Source organism: Lissotriton helveticus, chromosome 2_1 (genome assembly GCF_964261635.1).
Source record: "Lissotriton helveticus chromosome 2_1, aLisHel1.1, whole genome shotgun sequence".
Classification (NCBI taxonomy): domain Eukaryota; kingdom Metazoa; phylum Chordata; class Amphibia; order Caudata; family Salamandridae; genus Lissotriton; species Lissotriton helveticus.
Genome location: NC_136059.1, coordinates 82,079,913 through 82,104,670, shown reverse-complemented (window position 1 = coordinate 82,104,670; position 24,758 = coordinate 82,079,913).

The window sequence follows — 24,758 nt, the reverse complement described above, 5'->3', positions numbered from 1 at the left end:
CCTGCTGCTCAGCCTGCTCACTCCAACTGACACTCCCAACCTCACCAGGCACCCATGCATTCCACAAAATCATCAATCATCCAACATTCCAGACATCTCCAAGCACTCCAACACTCATCCTGGCTGAGAAGTAGGGAAGAGATACATAAGTAAGGGGAAAGGCAAACAGTAGATTATAGCAGAATACTATCACTGACCTCCCACTTTTAAAAATGAGGAATATTATAACTCCATCATTGAAACATGAGGAATATTAATGGAGTTATTACTGTATGAAACAGTAATAATGTTATCACACCAACAATCTTTGAGGTAGATTTGGTAAACTTCTTCGTGAATGCAATAAACTCAAATTATCCAAATACAAAGTTCTTTATTTTTTTTAAGGGGACCACTTCAGGGAACACAGCAGAAAGCTGAAACATGGTGCATTGGAGAAGATAAGTGAGAGGATAACCATTGATGGGATAAAGGAGTTACCATATGGAGATGTTGGGGGAGCGGAAGCATCTATTGATGGCACTGCCTTGGGTGGGACGTATGCAGTTAATAAAGGAAGAGGTGTGGCGCCGCGAGGAAGAGGTGTGGCGCCGCAGCTAGGGCGACTGACTCCAGAATCTGGGGATCACGGTTCGATCTCTGGTACCGGCGGCAGATTAGCCCAGCACCATGTGACTCTGGGCAATAGCTTGCTTAATCTTCTCAACGGCCCCCAGCGCCTAGAGACCCTAACGGGTGATTGTGCGCTTTACAAATGTGGATTATTATTATTATTATTATAAAGAAGGAATGGGGTAGTGTGAAGAGTTTTTTATGTTGTTGCCAATGCAACTTCAAAATGTATTCTATTGCAGAAGGGCATTTTATTAAATTCGTTAATATACTTCATTATGATATAGTGTGCTGTTTTGTACTTTGCCATATGCCACCTTTGCTGCGTTTTCTTTAGGTCATTCTTAAAGATCTATAAAAAAAAGTCAGAGACGCATTTTATCCTGTCTTTCTCATGAGTTTGTCACACTTAGCCTGTTTGAACAAAAACTAAACTTTGGACGTTTACACACAGCCTCAACATTTGCCTTGAAACAGGTTTGAGGTCTGTTGAGAAATGGCTGCTGGAGATCTAGACAATATTCAGATTATCACTGGAAAACATGATTTTTCTGCTGCCTGTTGTAGATATTTTTCACTTTCCTCAAAATTAAGACATGCAGTGTTAAACTGTTCAGAGAGACACAGCTCTATTTATAATTTAGGTTACTGGTGGTATTCAGTCAGATTTTGATTACAGCCGCTGATGAAGCTAACTCATGGTCTTGGTTTATTCAGTGCTGCTAGCTTGGCACAATGTTCAATGCAGGTAGACATTGGACATATTCCAACGGTCTCCATTTATTGATTCCTCTTATCACCCAGTATCCTCTGCAGGAATTATTAGACAGAATATTGATCAGCTGAGACATTCTACGCGTTGACATGGCCTTTGAGTAGGGTAAGCCCAGCCTATTAAAATGAAGTCCAAATGGAAACTAATGAACGTTTGAGGAGTGTGTATTGGTGGTTCGGTATGGCTCCCATGTTGTGTCGTAAAATCACAACAGAAATGTGGGATGAGATAACTTAAACATCATGGGTCTTTTGGAAACTAAGGGGGGGATTCAACTAAGTACTTGCTAGTTCTTCTGGGCATGTTGTCCAGATGGCCTGAAGTAAAATGTATTCATGATATCGCCACTTGGTCTGTAATTAAATTGTTGTCAGAAATGTTTTCAAAGGAAAGTAATCCCAACTGCATTCTTACACACACTGGGGTGCAAATGACTTCAATGGAAATATAGAGTTTTTTTAATGAAAGAGATGTGGTGTACAAGAGGTGTGCCATTATACCATTTCGAGGCTAATGGAACAGTGGAAAGGTTCAACAGGGCATTGAAAGAAACCAGTCAGATTGCAAAACTGATGGGGGCTGATTGGTTTGAAATAGTAGAAAGCAGAGTTGAAAAATATAGATACACACCACACACTACGACAGGGATGGGTACTTTTTTTTAACTTGTTTTTATTAATAACAATATGAGGGCTTCCGATAAATAAGTGGTACATACATTGCACGATAAGTAAGGCAGTGTACAAGGCAGTGTCAATAGCTTTTGCGAAAATTTTCTGATAACATTGTTCCAAATCCAACGGTACAGTCCCAAAGACCATTCCCCGTTCCACTAAAGCTCAGAATCACTGTCCTCCGCTGGCCTTGGAGGATCGCACAGATGCCCTCTATATTCATTCCAGGCACTCCAGATTTTATCCCACTTCCGAGGGCAACCCTGGTGCAGGTACACCATTCTCTCCGCCAACATGGCCTCATCTAAATCAGTACACCAGTCTCTTAACTTGGGTAGCTCCACAGCCCCTCAATATTTAGCAATATTTCTCTTGGCAAACATTATACCCAACGTCACCCAGTCTTGAGCAGGGTGTGTAAGGTTGTTAGGGTCCCAAATGTTTAATAAACAACACCGTGGCTCGGGCAGCACAGATGTATTGACCACTTGCGACATCGTCCGCATAACTTTGTCCCAGTAGGCAGAGACCCGGGGGCACTGCCACATGGTGTGGAAGAACGTTCCTTCTTCTCTGCAACCCGGAGACAAAAGCGATGTGTGGCGCGCCCTATGGTGTGCAGAGTGGTTCTGCTGTAGTATACCCAATGAAGTATTTTCAGCTGTACTAAGCGGAGTCTGGAGGGTATGGCTACTTCTCGCGGGGAAGAGAGCGCAGTTTGCCAGTCCGCTTCGTCAAAATCCCCAAGTCATCAGTCAAACTGTGCCGTAATTTTAGGGTGGGATCAGGTAAATTGTTAACTAGTTTGCGGTACGTGAAAGATGTCGCTTTTTTATGCATATGTTCAGTGAGCAACCTGTCTTCTAACGGGGTAGATTCAGGCAAGACTGTGTTTGAGGGGATAACCGACCGTAGGGGATGGCTGATCTGTAAATATCTAAATCTTTCAGTGGGCGCCAACTCGTATTGAGCTTGAAGTTGGTCAAATGGTATAATTGCACCCCTCCTCCACAAGTCGCCCACAGTAGTGATGCCTATCAGGTCCCTTTCCCGAAACCCTTTGCTGTTGCAGAGTTTGCCTAGACTGCGCGAAGTCCATAGTGGGGTCATCTGGGTAATGGTGTCTCGGCACTTAAGACGAGGCTGCGCAGCGTACCAGATATTCACCGTATGTGCCGTTGGGCCAAGTAGGGATGACGTGCCCCTTCTGTCGTATAATACCGAAATAGTCCCGGCTTCTCCAATCTCATAGCGATCCGCCTGGAATGCGGGCTCCGTTTGTGGGGTATGAAGCCATTGGTTTATTATTTTTAAGTGGGCGACCCAGTAATATAACTGGATATCTGGGAGGGCAATGCCTCCGTCATACCAGCTTCGGATTAACTTACCACGGGACATTCATGCCGTCTTTGTACCCGAGAGTAGACCCGAGACTAGGGGGTCTATTTGCTTGAAATACTTCACCGGGACAGGGAACGGGGTATTTTCCAAGATATAGAGTAACCGAGGGAGCGTCATCATCTTGTAAAGAGCCACTTTACCCAGAAGAGTCAGGGGCAGAGTATGCCAATGCTTTACATCAGATCGGAAGCGCTCAAGGAGAGGTTCTAAATTGTTAAGTAGGCAGACACTTGGATTGGGCGTAATCCACACCCCCAGGTATTTAAAGGAATCTTCTGTAACCCGAACGGGGCATTCCTTAGGAAGTTGTGGAGGCGGGCCTTTGAGGACAAATAGGGTGGACTTAGACCAATTAATAGTATAACCAGATGCCCTTCCGAAAATTTCACAAATATCTAATAGCACTGCGATAGACCGCCCAGGGGAAGTTAAGTTGAGAAGAATATCGTCCGCATAGAAGGAGATGCAGTCTTCCCACGTTGCAGTCCAATGTAGCCCCCTGATCACACTCGCCCATTGAATCCAGGCCACCAATGGTTCCAACACTAAAGCAAAAAGCAAAGGAGACAACGGGCAGCCCTGGCGCGTGCCCCGACCTAACTCAAAGTCCCTGGACATATGTCCGTTGGCCACCACATGGGCCAGAGGACGGGAATAGAAAAAGCGCACCCAGGCACAGAACTTGGGACCAAGCCCAGATGCTCGAGAACTGCAAATAAATAAGACCACTCCACCATGTCAAATGCCATTCGAGCATCCAGGGAGAGTATGACTGCCAGCTCTCGAAGACAGGGCATACGCGCCACCGCCGCATGGACTCTCCGCAGGTTAAGTGCAGTGCTTCTGTTGGGCATAAACCCTGATTGATCAGGGTGGATGAATGTCTCAAGGTGTGGGGTAAGCCGGGCAGCAATTATCTTAGCAAAAATCTTTGCTTCAGCATTAAGCAGAGATATCGGACGGTAATATGAGCAGTCATCTGGGAGCTTTCCTGGTTTAGGTATTGCAACTATAGTGGCTCTACGTTGATCACGCGGCAGGACTCCGCTCTCCAAGCTATGTAGGAATATATTCAGGAGATATGGGGCAATGGTATCAGACGTGCGTTTGTACAGTTCAATGGGGATGCCATTGGGCCCCCCCGCTTTCCCGGACTGTAGAGAATGGATGGCCACTTTAACCTCATCAATCATGAGGTCAGCCTCCAGAGAGGATGCTGCTTCCTCCGTAAGAGTCGGCATTTGAATATCTTGGATATATGTATAAGCTTCTTCCATTGTCATTGGGAAATTAGGGGTGTAGACTTGCTCAAAATAGTCAGCTAGGGTGGTGACGACGGCACCTGTCAGCGTGTGAAGTTGTGCTATTGTTCTTTGCGCTCTATCCCTCTTGTCCAACTATGCTAGGAGCCTGCCTGTCTTGTCCCCAGTCTCATATAGGGTGTGTCTCGTAGCTAGGAGGCGTAGCTTAACCTGTTCCCTCTGATATTCTTTGAGTGCACTTTGTTTAAGCCGCAAATCCTGCGCTGTGGCAGGGGAGGGATCTCGCTCATGTTGTTCCAGAAGGAGTGCCTGTTCAGCCTCTAAGGTGTCCACCTCTCCCCTTTCCTGTCGCTTGTAACCTGTTATGGAAGCGATAGCCTGGCCTCGAAACACTGTCTTATATGCCTCCCACAAAATACATGGGGATTGTACGGAGGTCTCGTTTTCAATAAAGTAGTTCTTGGTAGCCCCCACTATGTCTTTACAGATCTTTGGGATTTGCAAATAACCCGGGAAAATGGGGAAAATACGTTTCCTTGTCTTGACATGTACGGTATACGTCAGGGACACGGGCGAATGGTCTGATATACCGCGAGGGCGTATCCCCACGTCGGTGACATGGGGTAGGCCCTCCGGAGAGAGGAGGAAGTAGTCAATACGAGAGAGACTGTTATGTACCCCTGATTGATATGTGTAGTGGAGGTCAGTGGCGTGTCGGTGTCGCCAGATGTCTGTGGGGCCTAAAGCGTTAATAAAACCAGCCATATGGGTACCACCCGTCCCCGTGGGTCTACTAGGATAGCGGTCCCTGGTCCCTTGAACTACTGCATTAAAGTCTCCCCCTAAAAGTAGCTCTCCCTCAGGCAGGTATAATAGGAAGGCGCTGAGCGCTGGAAAGCTAATAGAGTGAAGGGCGGGAGGATGTACACAGACACTATATTGAATTTTTTCCCCTCCCACTGGCAAGAGATGGCTGCAAACCGCCCATGAGTATCGGACCAGGTGCGAGTTACGATCAATGGGAATTGCTTACGAATTAAAATGCCCACCCCTCTTGAGCCTGACGTAAACTCCAAGTGCACCAACATTTTGAATCCCCAGCGGTCCATAGCTTTGCATGCGGAACCCACCAGATGCGTTTCCTGTAACAGTACCACTGCTGGCCCAGTTCGCTTCAAATATTGTAACACCAGGCCTCTCTTAATTTTATCCCCCAGACCGCGTGCATTCCAGGTAAGTATCTTGAAAGGGGGCACTGGGGTCATAGTAGGGACATCAGTACCATTGTGGGAACTAGCAGACACTGTCCCTACTGCCATAGACAAAACAGCTTTGTAACCCACAGCTAAAGCAGTGGTACCACCTCGTAGCAACATGTACATTAGTTTTCAGCTTGCGCCCTAAAGTTGGAACAAAAAAACCTAGAATATTACTCCAAAAAATCCCTTTCCCCCCTTCCTGCCTCCGTGCTCGACGGTATGAGAACTACCCGCCACCCCAACAAAGCAGAGTGCTTAGTACCCATTCCCATTCCTAAACGGTGATGGCTAGAGAAAGTTGCTCCAGTCCTCCACACAGCCCTAGTGCCACATCAATGTCTTTGACCCAGTATCACGGTTGAATGTATGAAGTGTGTAAGAGAGTGCAGGAACATAGTCATGCAAATGTCATCAACTCGTAATCAGGGCCGGCCACCCCCCATGGACACTCCCTCCCTCCCCACCCCACCAAAACAATGACTCAGGATGTGGTTGTATATTCAGGCCCCATCTCACGTTTATGGTCAAACCGTATTACCAAATCTGGTAGAGGTCCTCTGGGCACACCTAAGCTAGTCTTACTGCCGATGCATATGCCTCTTACTCTCCATAAGTATGTTCGGCCCTTTCTTGTTCACTCCTCGGTGCTTCGTCGCTCGTCGCTCCGCTGCCCACGATGCTCATCTCGGCCCTGTCTCCCAACTTTTCTTCAGCCGTCCAGCCATTCCTGGGCCTCCTCAGGTGAGAGGAAGAACCACACCTTTCCGGCATCCTCAACTCGCAACTTGGCTGGAAATTGCATGGAGTATTTTATCTCCCGCTCACGGAGAGCCTTCTTTACGTCAAGGAACCCCCTGTGTTGTTTCGTGACCGCCGCCGTATAGTCCGGGAAGATTGTTATGTTTGCATTCTCGATGGCAATTGGCAGAGCCTTTCTGGCCGCTTGAAGTATGGCATCACGATCGCGAAAATTAAAGATTCTCGCCAGGATCGGTCGCGGGTGACGCCCCGGCTTTCGGTCTTCCACATGGGAAACGGTGAGCCCTTTCCACAGAGAAGAAGTTCGATAACCCCCGCGGTTGAAGATGCGTCGTCACCAGGTCCTCCACAAAGAGGTCAACGGCCGGCTCCCCCATTTTCTCTGGTACACCGACCAAGCGGATATTGTTCTATCTTGAGCGCCCTTCCTGATCCTCAAGGCGGGCTTTTAGAAAGTGTTTGTCTTCCTCCAGTTGGCGCACTTGTTTTTTGAGGGTGGTAGTGTCAGCCACGAGGGTCTCAGTAGTAGTCTCGACGTCCGAGGTCTTGGAGGACAGTTTGGTGAAATCCGCACGGATTAGGGCCAGGTCAACTGCAAGCGAACCAATCCTGGTGTCCACTTTATTTAAGGTCGCCATTATGTCCTGTAGCGCAACTTCTTGTTCTGCTCCGCCAAGTCCTCCCACGGTCGGGGAAACTCCCTTGTCCTGTGCCATGTCTTGTGATTTGGCGAAGGCATATTTATCCAATCGCCCCTGCGTGGCCCCTCTCGAGTTTCTGCCACTCATGGTGGCTGCAGGGTAGGAAAGCGTGATACGTGCTGGGCCCCAGTGGGATGCGACCGTAGGGCAAGGATCGACGGTTTATGCCGGCGCCAATAGTCAGAGGTGTCCCACCAAAGGTAGTAGGTTCAACACACGTGGTCGTTCCGCCACTCAGTTCTCAAACCGGCAGAGCACTTGGGGTATTGTTCGAGGTGACCACAGACACCGGCAGCACCCCCGGGGTCTGACCTTATTCCTCGGTGTGTTCTTTTAGGCGAGCAAGCAAGGCCCGCGCCGTCAACCAGGGGCCCGGGGGGGGGCAGGCAGAGAGCATCAATCAGCAGGTGGAGGAGGGGGGGTGCCCTCCGTCAGCCCCCGCAGCTCTGAGGCGATGTCCCTGAGCGTCCTCGTGCTCCTGACTATCAGAACGGGACACAAAATGGCAGCGGGGGCCCCCGGGTCCCCCTCATCGCTCAGGTCTGTCAGGTCCCACAGTGTCCGTGTCACCACTGGCTCTCACTGCTCTTGAGGTGGCCAAGATCATGTAAATCCAGACGGAGATCTCTCTGCAGCGGCCGGTGAGCAGTCCACAGTCTGCTCTGGTCAAAGATGGCTGCCAGGTAGTCGCCCCCACTCCGGCCCGGGCCGCCGGTCTGAATCTTCAGGGCCGACCCGCAGGGAAGCCCCTCATGCGCTAGTGTCACTCACCACTTCTCGTGGGACGCCGGGGGGAGGGGAGTCGGAGCCTTCGCGGCCGCCGCCCGATCTCAGGCAGAAGACCCAGCGCAGGGATCGTCTTTGCCGGGCACCGCCAGCACTGTGGGCCCCGGTCTGCACTCGTCGACAGGCCCCAGTCTTCCCGCGGTCACCACTCCAGCCAGGCAAGTCACGGAGCTCCGCAATCGGCACCAGACGGTGCCTCTCAGTTTCTGCCGCAATCCCTCAGCTTTGGGGGTCAAATAAAGAACTGATTCATTACCGGATTGGCAGGGCTTTGTGTTGGGCGAACGGAGCCTCTCTAGGCTGCGGTCATGTTGTCCGGCTGCAGGCCATGCCCCCCAGGGATGTGTACTTTTGAAGCATTCCGGAAACGAACATGTATTCTCTGTGGGTTAGCTCATATGGGTAACAGTTTCCTGGTTAATGGGAGAAGACAGAAAAGGGGAGAAAGAAGTGTTATGATATTTGAAAAGCTACCAAGGAATGAGATGCTACAGTTGGTGGCATGGTTAGAGTTTAGTTGCCAAAGAAGATGCCCAGTGGTTCTCTTATTAGCAACCTCAATTGTGTTGTGAACATTTTTAAAGAAAATTGGATGACTGAAGAATTCGGAACTTCAACAGATTAGCAGTTAGTTAGTAGTTTCTTTTTTTGGGGGGGTGCATGTTGAAGGGAGGGGTGTGTGGTATTGTAATGTGTGTTATAGCATTATTGGTACCTTGGTTATAGGTGATGTCATTTGAGATGGTATCAGTGATGTCCCCAGTGATGTCACTGACCATATCATGAGTGATGTAATTTGTGACGTCATCAGCAGTGCATTGAGGGGCGCGAGTTATACTTAGCAGAACTAACTAGAGGAATTTCTATGGTTTTGTACGAGTGAAATGTCCAGCTAACTATAACACCCCTGAAACCTATGGTTTTTTCAGTGACTTTCCAAGGTTTTTTAAATGCTAATTTCAAACTATAACGTGCCTGAAACCTATGTTTTTTTCAGTGAAGTTCAAAGGTTTTTCAAATGCTAGTTTCTAACTATGCCTACAGAGGTAGGACATGTGAAGAAAGAAGACAAGCGCTCGCCATGACAAGCGCTCGCCATGACGTATAGCTTTCTCTTTTTCTGCTGTCCCACTTGGGCGGCCTGGCCTGCTTTCCTTCTGAAGTAAAAGGTTTCTTATATTTATGGGGCCATGTGTTTGGCCCCATAAAGATAAGAAACATTTTACTTCAGAAGGAAAGCAGGCCAGGCCGTCCAAGTGGGACGGCAGAAAAAGAGAAAAGTCTACGTCACAGAATGCTCTTTCCCAATGGCTGGCCACCGTTTAGCATAAACTGTGACGCCGGCCAATAGGAAAGAGGGGCGGGCTTAAAGCCAGATACTCAAGCTTACTTAAAAACATAAAATCTAGCCAGCGAGACTGCGCATGTGCGCAGCCCACACAGGCGAGACCAAAAAAACGCATAGAAAGTAGCAAAATAAATGCAGAAAGAAGCAACGGAAGTCCACAAAGACAAAAAGAAGTGCAGGAAGCAGCAAGACGTGCAGAAAGAACCAACAGAGGAGCAGAAAGAGGCCTTGTTCCAAAATCATCCTGTGCCATCAACTTTTTCAGACGGGTACTGGTGGTAACTGACTCGGACTAACCAGGCCTAGAGCCAGTGCTATGGTAAAAGACACTTAGAATACAGTGAAAACACCTACATACACTAGGGAACACTATGAGTTGGGGTACCCCTGTGATTAGCATGACCGGCTCTGTAAGGCCCTAGTACATAGTACATAATAGGGCAGGGGGATTAAAACTATCTCTTAAAATGCGCTACAGGGCGCGTTTGCACAGTGGTGATGGGGGGGCCTGAGGTTACATGTGTGCAAACACCCCCTGTGGCCATTTTAAGTTGGGAGATTAAGTCCCCTTGAACCCTGGTGGTCCCTGGGGTCCAATTAGCCAAACAGGTACAGCCAGTAAGTGCCACAGAGCTGTGTTGCAGAGAGGTGTAAAAAGGGGCGTGGCCTGGCCCACCTCTCTGCAACGCAGCTCTGTGGCGCTTACTGGAGGTATCTGGTGGGGTTGTTGGCCCCCAAGGACCCTCAGAATTGAAGAGGAATTAATTCCCCAACTTAAAACGCACCACAGGGTGTGTTTGCACACTGCCCCCTCCCTTCACCACTGTTCAAACGCACCCCGTGGTGCATTTTAAGTTGGGAGAATAAGTCCCCTTAAATCCTGAGGGTCCCTGGGGTCCAACTAGCCCACGAGGTACCTCCAGTAAGCGCCACAGATCTGCGTTGCAGAGGTGTAAAAAGGGGCATGGCCTCTGAACACCTCTCTGCAACGCACCTCCCTGGCGCATACTGGAGGTACCTGGTGGGCTAGTTGGCCCCCAGAGACCCTCAGAGCTGCGTTGCAGAGAGGTGTAAAAAGGGGTGTGGCCTCTGAACACTTCTCTGCAACGCAGCTCCCTGGTGCATACTGGAGGTTTCTGGTGGGCTGGTTGGCCCCCACAGACCCCCAGTATTTAAGGGGAATTAGTTCCCCATCTTACAACGAACCAGGGGGCGCGTTTGCAGAGTGCTGCAGGGAGGGGCGGGCCTATTTTATTGGCCCTGGGGACACCATCCCCAGGGCTATTTTTTTTAATGGAGGGCCATATTCGGCCCCGGGGACCTCATCCCTGGGGCATGGCCCGTTGTTTTTTTATAAAAAAGAAATAATTAGAGGGAGGCTGCTTGGCCCCCGTCCTCAGGCCATTTAAGGCCCCGGGGACCCCTTCCCCAGGGCCGGCCTTTGTGTGGGTTTTTATTATGGGGAGGGGGACCGCGTGGCCCCCTCCCGGGCCAATCATGGCCCCTGGGATCCCTTCCCCTGGGGCCTGGCCTCTCGTTGGGGACCGTGGGGGGTCCCCAATTCCCCCACGGTCCCGCCGGCTCTCCGCCTCCTGTGGGAGCCGACATTGCTTATCCACACGGGGAGCTGCTGACATGCAGCTCCCAGTGTGGAAAAGCAATTTGGTTTGGTTTTTGGAAGAGAGAGCAGGTTCCCTGCTCTCTCTTCCAAAAACCAAACCAGAGTTTACAATGACAGGGCGTGAGCCGAGGCTCCCGCCCTGTCATTGCAAACAGCAGTGTCCCGGGGTAGCACCCCAGGACACTGCAGGAGTTGGTCCTGGGGGTGGCGGTCCCCAGGGCCATCACTGGCTCCAGGAGGGTTGCCGCATGGCCCCCTCCCGCCTATGGCACAGCCCCGGGGAGGTGGTGGTCGCCGGGTCTTGGGGTCCATAACGGACCCCCGAATTTGTATATTAGTGCCCCCCCACACAAGTATTTTTTATTTTTTTTTAAAGAAAAAAAAGAAGCTTTGGGGTGTGGGGGGGGGGGGCAGTGTGCCCCCGTGAATTTAATTAATGAGAGCCCCGGGGTTGGCAGTCCCCGGGGCTTGGGGGGGTCTTAGAGGCCCCCAAACTATAAAAAACAAGCCCCAGGGGTGGCGGTCCCCGGGACTGCGGGGGGAATGCACCCCCGCAAATATTTATACAATGCCCCGGGGGTGGCGGTCCCCGGGGCAGTGTGAGGGGATTGGGGCCCCCCCACACATGTTTTTCACTGCCACCGGACCTGGCCCACCCGGGGGCTTAAATTAAATGAAGCGGTTCTACAGTGGCACAAGATGGCTGCCAACACTTCCTGGTTTGAAGTGTTGACAGCCAATTAGAATGCAGTTCGTGATCAGCAGGGTGCGCGGATCCTCCGTGCCTCTATATATTGAAACTTTTTTTTTTTTTCTCAGCAACTACTGAACGGATTTGCACCATTTAAGAAAAAGAGTGCTTTCTGAACCAAGCACTACCTTTCTGCCATATTTGGTGTAATTCCGTTCAGCAGTTCCAGCTGTAGCCGTGTCTAAAGTTTCCTATGGGAAATGCATTTTTTCACCTCTTTTTCTTGAATATCTCAGGAACTACTGAACTGATTTAAACCATTTAACAAAAAGAGTTCTTTCTGAAACAAAGGCTACCTTTTGGAAAACTTTGGTGTAATTCCGTTCCTCAGTTCGGCTGTAGCCGTGTCTAAAGATTCCTATGGGAATTAACATGGAGAAAACACGTTTTGGGCCCTCATTTTTTGCTCGGCCCCCGCTGGCCGAATCACCTGAAACTTTCAAGATAGGAGCTGACCAGAGCGCGCCACTAGTTTGTAAAATTTCGCAAAGATTCGTCAACCGGCGCCAAAGTTATTGGGAAAAGAAAAATCGCTTTTTGAATAGAAACGAGATCTTCGGGGGTTGATACAGTTTGGGGACCCAAGGGGGCACCGGAGTTCAAGTATCATCCAGGAAACAGGTTTTAGCGACATCGTGGTGCCCTGCTTTACGCACAATCATTTGGTTACCCTCGCATTACCTACCTGGAAAAGCTACAGCATTCTGGGACTTGCAGTTTACACAGACCGTGTGATCTGCAGCAGGTGAGCAAAAGCACTTGCTTTTGGGGCAGAGCGGACCACAACCAATCAGTTTGAGGCAGGACCATCAAATCTACGATGGCGCTCATACCTCCCGAACACTCCTGGCACTAAATAAGGCTAATCAAGCCGAAAAGCATTCGCCATGCTGTATATGCTGAATAAAGATGCCTCCATGGTTTCCCCTATTGCGGCCTCTGCAATTTCTTTGGAGGAGTTGTTTTATATATATATATAACTAGCAGCCTGTCCCGACGTTGTCCGGGTATGAATTGCTGCCGGCCAGTAGTATATTGTTTTGTAGGATTTAGTTTTGATAGCATTTCTTATCTGTGACAGGCCTGTGAAATGCTCCGATTCAAAGTGCACTGCTGATGCACTTAAGAGTGCGCGTTCAGTAGTGTATGAACTCGAGTTTCCCTACTTTATTTTTCCTTGCAATATTATGTAGCGCGAACTCGACAACATGGCATTAGCACAATTTACATTACAGAAGAACACATTCATTTGTGGTAGGCACGGGGAGACAAAGCGATTTGCCTGGAATCACAGGATGTTGAGCTGATGCCGAGATTCGAACGCAGCTCCCCAGCTCTAAAGTTTGCAATTCTAGAACTTGTGGCGGGAGGTGTGTCTAAAAGTGTATGTCGGTGCTGGCCATCAATGAGAGAGACCTGTGCATTTTTTAAATCGGTGGTGAAAAAATATGAGTATGTTGCTGGAGATGTGGGCCGCCGTGCCACCAATGTACTTACCGGGGGAGGGTAAACACCCATTATTCCGCAACTTTCTTTCCGCATACCATCACTCCGCATACTTTCATTACGAAAGTACCATGACTCCACAATGCCATTATAACGCATGGCATTACATTTTATATGCTTTTACGACGCATACATTTACAACGAAATTCGTTGTAAATGCATAAATGGTAAAAGCATGTTTTTTTAAATGTTTGGATAAGGTAAGTATGGGTATAGGGGTATATGTTTTGGGGTACTGAAGTATATGTTTTGGGGTGTTTGGGTATTTTAAGGGTTCAGATATAGTTTTGGGTCATGGGGTACAGTGGTAGTTTTAGGGTTTAGGGATAGGTATGGGTTTTGGGGTACAGGGGTATTTTTAGGGTTCAGGGCTAGGTTTGGGTTTTGGGGTATAGGGGTATTTTTAGGGTTCAGGGGTAGGTTTTGGGTTTTGGGGTACAGGGGTATTTTTATGGTTCAGGGCTAGGTTTGGGTTTTGGGGTTCAGGGGTATTTTAGGGTTCAGGGGTAGGTTTGGGTTTTGGGGTACAGGGTTATTTTTATGGTTCAGGGCTAGGTTTGGGTTTTGGGGTACAGGGGTATTTTTAGGGTTCAGGGGTAGATTTGGGTTTTGGGGTACAGGGGTATTTTAAGGGTTCAGGGCTAGGTTTGGGTTTTGGGGTACAGGGGTATTTTAGGGTTCAGGGGTAGGTTTGGGTTTTGGGGTACAGGGGTATTTTTAGGGTTCAGGGCTAGGTTTGGGTTTTGGGGTACAGGGGTATGTTTAGGGTTCAGGGGTAGGTTTGGGTTTTGGGGTGTTTGGGTATTTTAAGGGTTCAGATATAGTTTTGGTTTATGGGGTACAGGGGTAGTATTAGGGTTTAGGGATAGGTATGGGTTTTGGGATACAGGGGTATTTTTAGGGTTCAGGGCTAGGTTTGAGTTTTGGGGTATAAAAAGGGGCAAGCAGATACGATCGATAGCCCTTTTCTTCTAGGAATGCCCGGCGTAGCCGCCTCTAACTCAACTCAAGGTTATCAAACAAAGAGGCAGGCGCTGGAGACTGGAAGGCTAGAAACAGGAGTTTATTCCGACGGAGCAAAACACGTCAAATCAGACAACAGGGTATCTTCTCGAGGTGCTCTAACCGCATCTCTGAGGCCTGGCCTCTTATACACAGGTTTATGGCTTTATTACATACACTGCATCCGTAATGTTTCTTTGAAGGACAGAAAAGACATCCTCGGAATCCCCGGTCCAGGCCCGTTCCCACACACACATCTACAGTAGAGTTCCCACCCCGATCTCAGCATGTGGTGGTTATCGCGCAGCTGGACATTCCGCTGGGAACGGGGATGTGTGTGATCAGTCGGATCTTCGGGGTGCGAAAGCGTTGATTAATCCCCGCTCCTTTGAGGGGGTGAGTTCCTACTGTAGGGGGCAATAAACTACATCTGCGGGCCTGGCGGTGGCCTGGGAACAGCTTGGACAATCGGGCAGGGAGGAAGAGGATATCAAAGGCTGGTTCCCGTGAAGGGATGAAAGGGTTATATGGTTTTGGCTCGGGATATTGCGCTGAGGCAGGATCGCGCTTATGGTTCGTTTATGGTTCAAGGAGGAGAGATCGGGGGTTGCCGGAGTGCGGGGGGGATGCTTGGGGAAACAAGAGAGTGAGGGGGGAGAGACGCGCTGGCTATCGGGAGTGGGCAGAGAGGCCATGGCAATCAAAATGGCTGCTGCTTACGCGCACGTATGGATCTGAAAAGGACAAGATGGCGCCGATAATGTTTACGCCACAATCCAGATTTTAACAGTCCTCCCTTTTCAACATATCTAGCCAGCTTGTCAATTTATGTCTATCCCCATTATATTACGTATTTCGATATCATACAAAGCTTTCATACGTTCAGCTTCGAAGTTCGGAGTCTTAGGGCAAATACAGTTAGCAAACAGTGAGCACAGAGGCGGCAAGCATTGAATACCCAGGCAGAGTCCACATATTACGACGATTGACATCAGTACGATCATGAACAACCTCCATCCCCAGTCCTTTACAGCACTCCAGAACCAACTCCCAAGTGACCATCCGTCTTGTTCCTGATGAACTTCTGAGAGAGTCTGTGGAGGTGTTCAATGGCTTTGTAGACTGAGGGCGAATTGTCTGGTATGTAGGTACAACAGCTGGACCCGATGATACGGCATGCTCCTCCACGGTCCGCCAGAACCACATCTAGAACAAGGCGGTTTTGAAGAGCCACCAGACGGACCGCCTGAAGCTCGGCTGTATTGTTTGTGAGGATACCAGCTGTAATGTTCATCGTTGTTTCGACTGCCTGGGACAAATGCCGAATGGCAGGACTGTTCGCCATCGGACCCTAAAGTGGAACAAGTCCCTTTATTGCATCCAAGAATTGTGCTCCAGTTGAGTCGGCCTGCTCAATGTCCTTTGCTCGTTTTTGTCGGTGATGGTTTGCCGGAGCCACATAGGTCGGAGGAAGGATGAAGGCAATGTAGCAGGTACCTCCCCAGCCCTTTGGGAGCCAGGTGTAGGCTTTTGTACCACAGACGAAGTACATGTTTGGAGAGGTGACAAAAGAGGGTGGGTCGGTTGAGTCCAAAGTTCTGGTGATGCGGCAAGCGCTGTGGCCCACCAGTTGTGTCCCATGGCCTGTGATGCATACAAGGCCCGAGACATTGACGACAGATAGGGCCACAGTCAGGGTGGCAGCCGTTCGTTTCCGGAGGTAGGAGAAGGTGGGTCTGGCTGGATTGTTGAATACTTGCATCTCCACCCTTTCTTTGGCGGGGATGTCCATGTGAACAGAAGCATTGGAGGATAGAGGGCAGAAGGGAGCAGCAGTTCTTCCGGTTTTGTTCAGCCAGACCCTATGATAAAAGTGCGACATAGTTCCGCTGGAAGTGGCATTGTCTCTGTAGCTCTCTTGCAAGAGGATCAGCCAAGCAAGGCAGGAACCATGAACAGAGAAAGGGGAAGGGATGAAGGGGATGGAATGTCCGGTGGCATGTGGTATCAACCCACAGATCCAGCAATTCGTGGCATTGGCAGCAAGGTTGTGTTGGTGCAGCAACTGTACGAAGGAGTTGTTCCAGAACTCCTTACGCCTTTCTTGGATTTGAGGTGAAAGAGAGACCAGGTAGTGTTCTTTCATGGTGGTAGGATGTGCAGTCGTTAGAAATGTCTTATGAGCCGGTGAGTTCTCTTCCACGATCCAGAAGGTAGTCATGAGGAGGAGGCAAAAGAGAAGAGCGATAAGAAGAGCAATAGTCTTTGAGCTGTGCAACCTGTCAGTTTTCGGGTTTCTGTAGTGGGTCTTCGGATGTCCGGTTGCTTCCATCATCTTCGTATCGGGCGCTTCCATCATCTTCAAGGTGCTCGGTAGTGGGCAGAACCACAAACTTCGTTGGGCTTCTCTCCTGGCAGCCTTAGTAGTGTTAGGCCACCAGTCTGAGAATTGTAACTTAGTCAGTGGTCTGCTTAGCCGAAGCTCCCTTCTTTCGTCGCAGGTTATACCCTTCTCTGGATGGCACAGTGGGATCAGGGAATTTCGCCAATTCGAGTGTCTCTGTCTCAGGGTAGCAGCTCAGGGATGGTCGGTCTTTGTTCAGGAGCTCTTCTTGGGTGGTCACGTCTTCGGTCGACGTCAGGGTCGGAGAGATTTTCTTGCAATGATGTGCATGCAGCCAATTTCGCTTCCCCTCCACTCGAAGAGCTGTTCGGGTGGTGATCAAGACTTGCCAGGGGCCCGTCCAGCGGGGTTCCAGACTCCTCTCCCGCTGGAAGTTCCGAATTAGGGCGAAATCTCCAGGCTGGATGGTATGTCCGGGGCCCCTGGAAGCATCGGGGATGGCCTGCAGCACCTGATGATGAATAACAGACAGTGTTTTAGTTAGGTTATACAGATATTCAGACATTAGGACGTCCGGGACGTCGTGAATAGATGTCGGTTTGAGTGCAGATCAGATACTCATGGGCCGGCCGAAAACGACCTCATAAGGGGTCAAGTGGTGTTTGGTGGGGGTGGAACGCATTGACAGCAATGCCAGGGGAAGAGCGTCTGGCCATTTTAGTCCTGTGGTAGCCACTATTTTCGCCAGTTTTAGTTTTAATGTGGCATTGTGCCGCTCGACCAGTCCAGCAGATTGGGGGTGAAAAACTGCGTGGAATTTCTGTCGTACCCCCAATCCTTTCAGGATAAGCTGGATAACCTCGGCTATGAAATGGGGGCCATTGTCACTCCATAAAATACGGCAAAGGCCGTAGCGAGGGAAGAACTCTTTCAGTAGTACTTTTGCAGTGGCAATGGCAGTGTTGTCACGCGTCGGGTAGGCTTCCACCCATTTGCTAAAAGCGCATACAACCACAAGTACATACTTCAGTCCTTGACATCTCTCTAACTGAATATAGTCCATCTGTAGGACTTCAAATGGGTGGTTGGGGACCCCAAATCCTCCTCGGGGTACGACAGTTCCTTTCCCAGGGTTGTGTTGCAGACAAACTAGGCATTGTTGGACAAGACGTTTGGCTGAGTCTGTAATTTTGTCGTTATGCCACACTCGGGAGACAAGTTCAGCCATAGGGGCTGCTCCTATGTGTGCAGGGGAGTGAGCCATGGTCAGTATAGGGATCAAGTATGAATTGGGTAGCAACCATTTGTTCGTGTCTTTTGTCCGCCAGCAGCCTTCATCGTCCTTCAGTCCCACCCGTGCCCATTCAGTCAATTTGTGTGGTGCACTGGCTATCTGGATGTCCCTAATGGTCTCCCTAGCGTCCTTCCATTTTTCTGTTTGTGACCTGGTCACGTATATGCGTGTTGTCGTCCTATTCTCTGCTGTCGTCCGGGCGGTGATGTCCGCCAGTGCATTCCCCTGTCCGACGATATCTGTCACCCTTTTGTGTGCCTGACATTTGATCACAGCAAGTCGTTTGGGAAGGAGAACTGCTTCAGTCAGAGCGGAGACTAGACCTCCGTGTAGGATGGGGGCGCCGTGTGAGGTCAGGAATCCCCTTTCCTTCCACAGGAGCCCAAAATGATGCACCACCCCGAAGGCATACTGGCTGTCCGTGTAAATGTTTGCTGTCGTCCCTGCTGCTAGGATACAAGCTCGTGTGAGGGCAATCAGTTCTGCTGCCTGTGCAGATTTCTGTGTGATGCGGGCGGTCTCAATTACAGTTCGGGCTGTGGTGACTGCATACGCAGCTAAGGTGGTGCCATCGGTGAGTTTGATGCAAGAGCCATCCACCCATAGCTCTCCGTCAGGATCTGGGAAAGCTGTGTCTCGAAGGTCCACTCTACTCCTAGTCTGTTCGTCCGTGAGGGTCACACAGTCATGTATAGGGGGCACATCGGGATCATTCTCAGGCAGAGGCAACAAGGTGGCTGGGTTCAGTGCGGTGCATCGTTTCAACGTGATGTGAGGTGCGAGCAGTGTCAGTTCGTACCCAGTCAGTCTTGCGCTGGTCAGGTGTTGTGTCTTGGTCTGGTTTAGGAGGGTGTCAACAGCATGGGGCACTAGTACAGTGAGGGAATTCGAGAGTACGATCCCCTCACTTTGTCGGATAGAGACAGCAGCAGCAGCTACTGCTCGAAGGCAGGCAGGCAAAGCTCTCGCTACAGGGTCAAGAGTGGCAGAGAAATAGGCACATGGTCGTTGTTTGGGGCCGATGGTTTGGGTCAGGACAGACAAAGCGCATCCCTCCCTTTCGTGGGTGTAGAGAGAGAAGGGTTTTGTATAATCAGGGGTTCCTAGGACTGGTGCTGAACAAAGTGCATCTCGTAGTTCCTTGAAGGAGGATTGGCATTCAGGGGTCCAAGGGAGCGGGAAGGGGACATCTTTAGCCAGTAGGGAAAGTAGTGGTTTCACAATGAGGCTGAAATTTGGCAACCATTGTCGACAGAAGGAGGTGAGGCCTACCAAAGAGCGGACTTGCTTCGGGGTTCTAGGGATAGGGGTCTCTAGAATAGCCTGAATTCGATCGGGTGTGAGTTTTCTCCCATCTTTGGACAAGAGGTGGCCTAGGTAAGTGACTTGAGGTTGGCAGAATTGCAACTTCTTCTTGGAGACCTTGTGGCCGTTTTCCGCGAGGAAGTGCAGGAGTTGGATGGTGGCTGTGACTGCAAGTGGAGTGGTGTCGGCCGCCAAAAGGATATCATCGACGTACTGTATCAACACCACTCCATCCGGTAACTGGACTGCATCCAGCTGTCTCTTGAGGGCCTGGCTGTAGATGCTTGGACTTGCAGTGTAGCCCTGGGGTGCTCTACAAAATCTATATGAGCGGGATTTTAAAGTGAAGCCGAAAAGGTAGCGGCTGTCTGAGTGGATGGGGATGGAGAAAAATGCGTTCTTGAGATCGATTACCGTGAAGGTGGTGGCAGTGGAAGGAATCAAGGTCAGAATGGTGGTGATGTCTGAGACTACAGGGTACTGAGGTACGACTACTTTGTTGACTTCTCGTAGGTCGATGATGAAGCGGTACGCTTTTTCATCTCCCTCACCCTGCTTCTTCACAATGGGTAGGATAGGGCTGTTGCAAACATTGCTAACTACTTCTTCTACCACTCCTGCGTCTACCAGGGACTGGATGATTTTTACCAATGCCTTCTCGCCTTCGGACGATATCCGATACTGTGGGAGTTTTGGGAGCACTGCGTCCTGTCGAACAGTTATGTGTACAGGGTCTATCATCATGCGTCCTACGTCCGAGTCAGTCTTTGCCCATAGGTACAGAGGTAGGGTGTCGAGTAAGGACAGGTCAGCGTCAGTGATGGAAAACATGCGTTGTGTGTGACAAGATCTGAGCAGCGTTGGGTTGTCGTACAGAATGACTCGAACTCCGTCTTGTGAACACCTAATAGTAGCTCGAAAGTGTTCCAACAAGTCAAGTCCCATAATAGCATCGGGGGTGTTGGAGGAGAGCAAAAACGTCGTGTCAGTGGTGTTATTGTCCAAGTTAAAAGAGATCGGTGTGGACAAGGGATTAGTGGAGGGCGTTCCATCAAAACCTATTGATGTCACATGTGAGCCAGACAAGGGTGCCCTGGGAATCAATCGTTTAGACAACGCACTACGTGTTGCACCAGTATCTACCAGAAATGGAGACTTCGTACCTAGGACCTTAGCGGTGACATAAGGACCTTGCTGGTCAACATAGAGCTCGACTGGATCCCTTCCTTGCCCTTGGCCGTCCTATGCAAAGTCGTGGGCATTGTCGCAGTCAGACTGTTGGCACTGATTCTGTCGGGGACGGTCAAACGTGTTCGGTCTGCCAGGTCTGTCATTGTTGGTGTCGTTTGTGTGCCCTCGTCCCTGTCCTCTATTTCTCGGCCCGCCCGCTACGTCTCTCGTGTCTTTATTTCTGAGTGCTTCTTGCAGAGCTGGACATTGAGACTTCCAATGGCCAAATCCTTTGCAAAACGCACACTGGTTCTCATCGAGGTCTGTTTGTGGAGCGCCGGGTGCGGGTGTGCGGTCTCTAGGGGGTGGATTTCTAGGAGCATTCGACTGGTAGTTCCCTCTATACTGTTCCCTTCCTATAGTCACCCCTTGCAACTGAGCAATCATCACCCTCTCTTTCAAGTCCTTTTTCTTTTTCTCAGTCGCTCGATCGTTCTCGTTCTTTTGTCGCTCATAGTATTGAGCCATCTGAAGGATAGCTGCGGGCTTGGAGGCCGCCCAACTACTCTCGCTAGTCTGTAGTTTTTGCGAGACTTCTGGTGTCAGGCCTTTCACATAGTTCTGGACAAACAAGTGATGTCCGGTTGCAGTGGTCATGTCCTGGCCGCTGTAATCGGAGAACACCGTTTCAAACCGGGAGAAGTATTCTGATACGTCTTCCTGGGGTTTCTGGCGACAGGCTGTTACTATCGACCAGTCCACCTTCCTTTCTGGGACTAGGGTTTTTAATTTCTGCACGATCTTATCTAGTAGGTCTAGAATGGCTTTCAAAGGTTTCTGTCCCGGCTCTCGCTGTTTGTCTACATCACCGAGTTGTATCCAGGTATGTCCGAACAGCTCAAGGTGGTCGACTTTCCGGATTTGCTTCCACACATCAGCTGGCAGACATAACCCGAAAAACAAATCGATATCCGCTAGGGTCATAATCGTCGAACCCAAAGCGGTGGCTAATTCTGTATAGAAGGCTGTGGGGTTCTTTCGCAGATCAGGCAAGGACTTTCGGAAAGTCAGGATGTCTTGCCGATCCCATGGTTGGTAAACCCAGTTGTAAACTACCCTCCCTCTCGCATCTTGGTGGTTAATATCATCGTGTGTTCCCTGTCCTCGTGGGGGGACCCAATAGGGAGCGGCCTCCTTTATGGGCATCATAGTGTCAATTTTTTCTACTCTGGCTTCAGTCGCTGCAGGAGTCGTGGTGTTAGTCTCTGGTTTCAGTTCCGTGAGGTGGCGGAAAACTTCAAGCGATACGCGTGAAGAGGTTCGTCACATCACACTCGCCCCCATCTCCGACATCAACTTTCCTATACAGAGTCGTTAGGTTTTCAGGGCCTTTTCCTTGGTATCGGTCCTCGTAGGCATTAAGGGTGTGGTAACAAAGGCGTACAACAAAGTGTCGTCTGTGGCTATTGGCATATGTATTGTACATATCCGTTACATAATCCTCACTTTCCTTTCGCACCACCAGTGTCTTTACAATCTTATCGATCCCAGCTCGTTCATCCTTACTTAATCTATTCGATCTCGTAGGGTCTTTCCTCCCCGCTTCGGGATCATCTGTAGTCGCTGCTCGCGCTGCGCTGAGTGCGAGGGGTTCGGTCGGCGCAGAGGCCATGAGGACCGAGGCTCCGGCACTACTCTCGCCTGTCGTTGGGGGTTGCGGGTGTGCTAAGGGTTGGGAAGGGGCATATGGAGGGGGCATGTAGATGATCGGGGGACCTAGTAGTAAATCATCGTTCGTTCGCTGTTTCGAAGGTAGCTCGGGGTAAAGTGGAGAGGGTGTCCTGACGGGACACTGGCCCGATGATTCGGAATCTTGTTTTAGCTTGGTTTCCTCTCTTTCTTTTATTTCTTCCTTCAATTTGTTAGCGGCTAGGTGAGCTGCTTTGCGTAATTCCTTTTCTAACCTGACCTCATTTCTCTTTTTCCGTTGTTCTGTTTCTTTGCGCCACATGCCGAAGCTATCGAGCATAGTGGGTGTTGTCTTATTGTTATAAAGGGCTGTTCCCAGCGCGTTTATTTTATCGTTATCAAAGGATCCTATCAGTGGCCACTGATTTTCCCGATCCTTTCTCGTGTATTTATGCCACAGCTTACTATAAGCCACGGTGACTAGTCCATATTTAGTAAACATGTCCTTATTAGGGGTGCCCTCCAGTGGAGCCAGATGGTTCACCTCTAATAAGCGGTCCGGGCTGAACCAACTACCAACAAACGGGGTGAAGATAGGCATGACGGGTTACAAAGGGGACAAAAGTCTGCACTACCTATCCTTCACTATCCGCAAAGACTAAACAGAGTATTGCGACTCTGTGCTTATTTGTGAATAGAGAATAACCCAAAGAGAACCAATTCCGAACGATCAATGTTCGGATAAACAATCAATCAAATGAGGGATAAAAATAGGCACGACGGATTACAACGGGGGCAAAAGCCTGTGTTACCTATCCTTCACTATCTGCAAAGACTAAACAGAGTATTGCGACTCTGTGCTTGTTTGCAAATAGAGAATGATCCAAAGAGAACCAATTCCAAAACAGTAAATGCTTGGATAACAATCAATCAAATGGAGAGGGAAGCAGGCACGACGGATTACAACGGGGGCAAAAGCCTGCGTTACCTACCCTTCACTATCTGCAAAGAGATAATACTCCTATTCTTCCCTGTTTGGAGACAGAGAATCTCTCAGAAACAATCAAATGAGTAATACTAGTATTTTCAAACAATCAAACAATCAATTCGCAATTCGTCGTGTTACACAACCTTACCCGGACCGCATGGACGGTTTCTCGTCTTCCGCTTCCAGCGCCCGATCGTCCTCTATTCTCCGTAATTGCTGTGGCACTCCTGATGGTTCCCAGTCAGGACCGTAGATCACTCGAGAGAGGTCTGCTCAGAACCGGTGAAGTTCGGATGATCGGCTGCCAGACGAGGGTCTATCGGGCAGGAGCTCTTCCCGATCGTTGCAGTTGTTCACACTGTCGTCGGGACCTCTCCCACTGGATCCACGTGTCGCTGATGGGCCCCACGTTGGGCACCAATTGTAAAAAGGGGCAAGCAGATACGATCGATAGCCCTTTTCTTCTAGGAATGCCCGGCGTAGCCGCCTCTAACTCAACTCAAGGTTATCAAACAAAGAGGCAGGCGCTGGAGACTGGAAGGCTAGAAACAGGAGTTTATTCCGACGGAGCAGAACACGTCAAATCAGACAACAGGGTATCTTCTCGAGGTGCTCTAACCGCATCTCTGAGGCCTGGCCTCTTATACACAGGTTTATGGCTTTATTACATACACTGCATCCGTAATGTTTCTTTGAAGGACAGAAAAGACATCCTCGGAATCCCCGGTCCAGGCCCGTTCCCACACACATCTACAGTAGAGTTCCCACCCCGATCTCAGCATGTGGTGGTTATCGCGCAGCTGGACATTCCGCTGGGAACGGGGATGTGTGTGATCAGTCGGATCTTCGGGGTGCGAAAGCGTTGATTAATCCCCGCTCCTTTGATGGGGTGAGTTCCTACTGTAGGGGGCAATAAACTACATCTGCGGGGCCTGGCGGTGGCCTGGGAACAGCTTGGACAATCGGGCAGGGAGGAAGAGGATATCAAAGGCTTGTTCCCGTGAAGGGATGAAAGGGTTATATGGTTTTGGCTCGGGATATTGCGCTGAGGCAGGATCGCGCTTATGTTTCGTTTATGGTTCAAGGAGGAGAGATCGGGGGTTGCCGGAGCGCGGGGGGGGGATGCTTGGGGAAACAAGAGAGTGAGGGGGGAGAGACGTGCTGGCTATCGGGAGTGGGCAGAGAGGCCATGGCAATCAAAATGGCTGCTGCTTACGCGCACGTATGGATCTGAAAAGGACAAGATGGCGCCGATAATGTTTACGCCACAATCCAGATTTTAACAAGTATGGGTATAGGGGTATATGTTTGGGGTACTGAAGTATATGTTTTGGGGTGTTTGGGTATTTTAAGGGTTCAGATATAGTTTTGGGTCATGGGGTACAGTGTTAGTTTTAGGGTTTAGGGATAGGTATGGGTTTTGGGGTACAGGGGTATTTTTAGGGTTCAGGGCTAGGTTTGGGTTTTGGGGTATAGGGGTATTTTTAGGGTTCAGGGGTAGGTTTGGGTTT